At 46.3% G+C, this 5654-nt stretch overlaps 1 long non-coding RNA gene across 1 annotated transcript; it reads right to left on the minus strand.

Moving 5' to 3' along the window:
• Positions 1 to 707: 707 nt before the first annotated feature.
• Positions 708 to 2315, minus strand: LOC135912051 (uncharacterized). Its single transcript, XR_010567545.2, has 2 exons — positions 1913 to 2315; positions 708 to 827 (listed from the first exon to the last, which is right to left on the minus strand). It is a non-coding gene; the product is annotated as an uncharacterized lncRNA (long non-coding RNA).
• Positions 2316 to 5654: the final 3339 nt, after the last annotated feature.

Raw genomic sequence — 5654 nt, forward strand, 5'->3', positions numbered from 1 at the left:
ACTTCGCTCACTCCTGCTTCCGCGCTTCATCACTGCAGCGTTTTGACAGCGAGTTTCCGCAGTCATCGAGTGAGATGTGCTGATGTTTGCGTGTGCGCGCGTGTCACCACGCTTGTTAATTTAGTTAGTAAGCGAATGTTTACAAGTTCATACGGCCGATAAAGCTACTCTTCTTACTTTGTATATCTGCCTACTAATTTGCTATCATTGCTTCGCCTTTCGGGCGAAACTGCGACTTCTTTGTTACCTATGCAAAAGTATAACACTAAGAACGGAGGTGATTTATACACCAGAACACCGTGAATTCAAAGGGCGCCGCCATATTGATGAGCGCCGGTCGCGCCATCTATCCCAAGCGCCGCGAAGTAGCAGGCCTGGGCTGCCACGCCGGGAGATGCGACCCGGCGCGAAAGCGAAACTTGGGCTTTTTAGCTGGGCGGAAGGCGTGTTTCACGTTTTTTCTAACCTGTCATTTTCGCTGTCTGGATTCAATCAAACTTCAAGACCTCGTGCAAGTCCACAATGGACACACTGAGTGCTGTGCAGACTGCAGAAGCGAATACATCGGGTAGGTACGCTATTACGTTTGTACAAACCGCGCGCTATATTCTAGAACACCTGTGAGCTTTTTGGCACGTAACCTGTGAAGGAATTTACAGCACTGTGTTGGTGCCATATATTATTAAAGCACGCAGAACACTGTCATCTGCACTTTCAGTTTGGTCTTGTTTGTAATGGTCTCTACTGGGTTGGCCGCGCTTGGCAACCAACTGGCGAGGTCGTTTGACTGCCTGGTTAGCAGACGCCTGCCCTTCACCACCTGCACACTGAAAACAAAATAGATGTTATAGTAAGAAGGGCTGTAGTTCTTTCCCATGCCATCACTTTTGCGAAGATATAAAGTCCTCTCAAAATGAAATAGAAAATACACCAGGCCAATTGTATCGTGCAACCACTTAAGAGTACAACATTCAGAACAAAAGCCTACAGCACTCGAACAAGCAGCATATGATGCTAAACCTGCACTCATTGGAAAATGAGGTACTGCAGTAGTTATAATGTTCAACTACATGTGCAGTCAAAGCCCGTATAACAGGGTGAGCATGACAGATGCAGGTGTTGTACAGTTGCACAAACCATGACAGGGCACGTAAAATTACCATCCCTACTTAAAGCTGCATCATCAGGACCCCTTTGGTACAAGACAACCACCGCACCTGCATTCCAAGAAATTAGCCCCACCAACTGCAGCTACCTGGTACCAGACCTGTTTCGCTTGTGCGAGGCCATCGGATTGTTGGCGCTCCCTTAGAAAGGAAAACATTAAAAAAAAGCTAGTGAGAACGATCAAAATTTTGTTACAAAATACAAGAATAATTAAGCACCTTATTTTCCTCGCCATATGAACGGAAATATTTTGCGCTTTGCCCCGCATAACAGCCCGCACGCAGTTTAGAGCTCAGGATGCTCAAATGAATTCGTTACGAATGACACCTGCAACACCAGCTCGTAAAGGTAGGTGCGCTGAAAGACACCTTCGGAGACGAGTAGTCGTCGTTTACGTTTTTGTGGACGCATGCTACGTGACGAGCAGACTTCGGTTTACTTTCATTAGCAATAACGCTCACCAGCAAGGCCTACAACTTGTCGTTCACGCTTAATGGTCATTCCGTGCACCAGCTGCAAGTATCGCTAACCGCAAACTCAACTGTTCCGCTTAACCGTCGGGAGCTCTGCCTGAATGAAAACACGAAAAGGCTTGCCTTTTTGTTATAGCCAACGCGAAGCACCGGCGCGGGATTCTGCTCTGTAGGCTTGTTGCCCAGAAAGTGCTCGGAGCAAACCTGCGTATTACGTTTGTAGGGCGCAAAGTTGAACGTGGCATCAAAATATACACAGATCGAATACTCACTCGTGCATTTTCACTGGGTTGGTAGTTCTTCCTATTCACTGCAGCTATCCACCGGTGGCGCAGCTTGGCATTCTTCGTTGCGGATGGAAATCGGCGCAGGCTGAAAACACCGCACCGGCACGATTCCCTACGTGTGTTGTGCTCTTCGCAAACAGCGCTAAGCAACCTGCTCCTTTTCCACTGGTTGTTTTGGCATCCAAACACGACGCAATGATGCCCAGATGACTTCTTCTACTTTGGATCCGTGTGAACGGGCACATTTCCGCACTTTGGAGCCCTAGAGCTGGCGCTTGCCATGTCTACTGGTCGCCGGCGAACACACTTTGGCAGCCCAGTACAAAATAGCGCCGGTCGACCGGGCAACCCGGGTGCGAGAGTATGCGTTCGGTTAGTCTGGGTGCGAGACTAGCGTGTTCTGGTCTATAGCGAGTGTGCATTTCACTGAAGACACGCGTTCATACTTAGCTGGTTCATGTAGCGAGAGTTATGTGGTTATCATGACTATGATTATGACTATGGTTATTATGATTATGAAAATATGACCGTTGCTATTACAAATATCAAGGGCCGTATTTTCTAACCATCTATTCTACTTAATACTCTTTTTGCCCTTCGTCATTGGATCGGATGAAGCCCCGACGCCATTATCACCAGGATCGGCAACATTGGCAGGTCGATGATAATGAAAGAAACAAAGAAATAGCCGCCGTCTATACTTTGACTGAGTAGCTCTGTCCAGCAGGCCCAAGGCTAAGAGGCCTGTCAATGTAGATGTTTGTGTGGGCAACAAATCACGAGGCAGCACCAGCGCGAAACGACAAAAAAAAAGGAAATAAAGAAAATAGAACGTGGGTTGACAAAGCCCGGACGGTCTGTGTTTGCCCTCCTTTTGATTGGTCGAGGCGCCAGTAGCATCTACAATGCTGCACGGAACTACTGAGACAGGGTATAGATTCTGGGTCGCTCCATCATTCCGGTTTTAATATTGTAGTCACGCTGAACCATTTTTTCACTCTTCAAAAGGTAATGAGAAACGCAGAGACTGCGCTAGGTGATATACTGCCATTGGATATGTTCAAGCCCATTTGCGCCAGCACACAAAACGACGGCGCCACGGAGACAAAGACGCTTCGAAGAGAAGCTATAGAGGTCATACTGAAAAAGTCTGCGCGTAGACACGAGGACAATGCCGAGGCAGGGACGAGCGCTATCTCACAACTGAAGTTTATTCCAAACGCTCACGCGAATAAATAGAAAAACCGAAACAGAACAAAACAAGGCGGTCATTTTGAACATCACGTGTTACCCTGTGTACCTGATTGAGTTGAGAGACCTTTGCGCGGACAAGCAAGGAGGGTTCGTGCTCATTCCTGAGGGAATGTTCGCGAAAAAAAGCCGAGACAGCTATCGCAAAAAACTTCAGAGAGGTTGACTTCAAGACAAAGAAGGTAAGGAAGAAGCCGTCGCTTTGATGCTCCGCCACAGCTTTGAGAAACTAACGAGTGGCATCAGGAAGGCTCAACAAATTCACCTAGCTGCTTTCTGTACGGCAACAACACGCCAGGAAGGCATCCCGTTCCGAGCAATCGTTTCCGAGTGCAATGCCTGTCAATTACTGATGGTCATGTACCTGCAAAAGCATCTGGGAAGTCTGATTGCGGAGGACCCATTCATCATTCCAAATTCTGAGCCAGTGGTGAGTCTTCTCAGTAACAGCAACCCATGACAGTGTATACCGCTTTAAGTGTGGACATTGAAGACTTCTACTACTCAATGCCAAATGGCGAGCTAGTGAAAAGCGTCCAGGAGAGCATCTGCAGAGCACAACTACGAGGCTACAAAGTTCCTGAAATTCTCTTCACTGCCTCAAGTTATGTGTTACGCCGCCGGCACTAACCCTTTGCTTTATCCGAACGTGCCAGCTAACTTCTCCTCCTGCGATGCCACATTGTTGTACCGCTTTATGCCTTGGGAGTCGCCTCTACAAACGCTTATCCTTATCTTGTTGAAATGACCGGTACACCGAAGTCTTGTAGACATAGGGAAGCCCTTGAGCACTATAGCTGTCCTCAGTATGACGTTGAGCGCCTCTTTCCTCAGACCGCGTTAAGCCGGCTAACTACCAGAAAATTTTTTAAGCCGAAGATCGTGAGGCTATGGTCACATCCTTCGCTGGCACAGAAAGGAATTCGCGCGCCGCAGCAGTTTTTGGAGTGGATCGGTTAGTCATCATCAATAGTTCTGCTCTGCACCCTCTTGTGTACGCTCATGTTCACGCTTTCCCTCTTTCTCTCCTCCTCTCTATTTTCTTTTTCAAGGCAGGCCCCGTAAAGCGCGTAAGCGATTCATTAACGCAGAAGGCTTGAAGATGAAATACAAACAGAATTACCTTTATCGCAGTTTCAGTAGTACCAAGTGCCTGAAGTACCAAACGCTATCAAAATTAGCCAAAGTCATTCATGCGTCACGAGCATAAAGAATGTATGGAGTATATTTAATCACAATGTGATGAAGTGTAATGATATCGTTTGCAAAATCATTGTACATATTTTAAATCGAAAACCAAAGGTAAGTGATGAACTTGAAATCATAATTAATAACAAAACTTCAGGAAATGCGTTAATAAACTGTTTTGATAACCACTTTGTTTTGTCAGTCCCAGTGTACATGATCCGATGTCTACTATAAGTATATCTCGTACCGCATACTCCCGAAAGTTCATTTCTTCTGCCCAAAGATGCTCCAGAAATCTGCAGCATGCAGTTTCTTGGTGCGTCGAAACAGCAAATTTAAGGACATAAATGACCTCAAATTTCATCCGACAAATTGCGTCATTAACGCATTCAACTCTACACTAGAGCTGGTTCTTAATTTACGGATAGGGGAAAGGTGTGTTCCCCAATATGCGAATCCCAAAGGTGACTGTTCCTTAAGGGGGGTGACAGAAACAGCTTGTCCATTTATCGTCCAATCTCACTTTTACTTATCTTAGCTTATAAGTGCTTTCAAAAAGTTATCTACAACAAGCTTTTGTGAGAAGCATAGAATGATCACACCGAGTCAACAATAATTTAAGAAGCCCTGTTTCAACCGAGGCAGCTCACTTATATCAAAAAGTACTAACGCCTCTGAACGCAATGAACTTGCACGTAAATTGTACATCTTTCTAAAGCGTTCGACCGCATAAACCGCCAGGCACGCATGACTATCTAAACTTATCTTTTACGGATTCAGCGGTATTTTTCTTTTATAAATTATGGCATATCTTCTCTCTCGCTATCAACAGATGGTAGTAAATAAAAATTCCGGTGGAACCCATCTTACGATGCATGTCGACGTTAATGCGATTAGCATTGAATCAATGTATCCACACACCGTATTGCTGCCGCAGAGGCGCGTATGTATGAGGCGTGTACGCAGTTGGACTCGATCTTCTCTCGCGCTTCGTACTGTTTCGATGCTTCGTACTCTCGCTGCCTCACTCAGTGGCGGCGTCGCGAAGACCGCGCGCGTGGTGCTTTCAGACAAGTTCATCTGGATATATGTGACGCGCGTTCGATTCCACCCAAGCAGCGAAGAAATGTAAAATGATTTTTTTTATATATATATTGAAGGATTAGCCCGGGAAAGTATAAAAGGTTGAGCCCGTACCGAGGAACATCCACCCGACATATAATGAAGGTCGCAGAAGAGCGCGGGCTTGAACCATCCTTCAACGAATCGATCCTTACGGGGCAGATGC

Source organism: Dermacentor albipictus, chromosome 1 (genome assembly GCF_038994185.2).
Source record: "Dermacentor albipictus isolate Rhodes 1998 colony chromosome 1, USDA_Dalb.pri_finalv2, whole genome shotgun sequence".
In the NCBI taxonomy this organism is placed as follows: Eukaryota; Metazoa; Arthropoda; class Arachnida; order Ixodida; family Ixodidae; genus Dermacentor; species Dermacentor albipictus.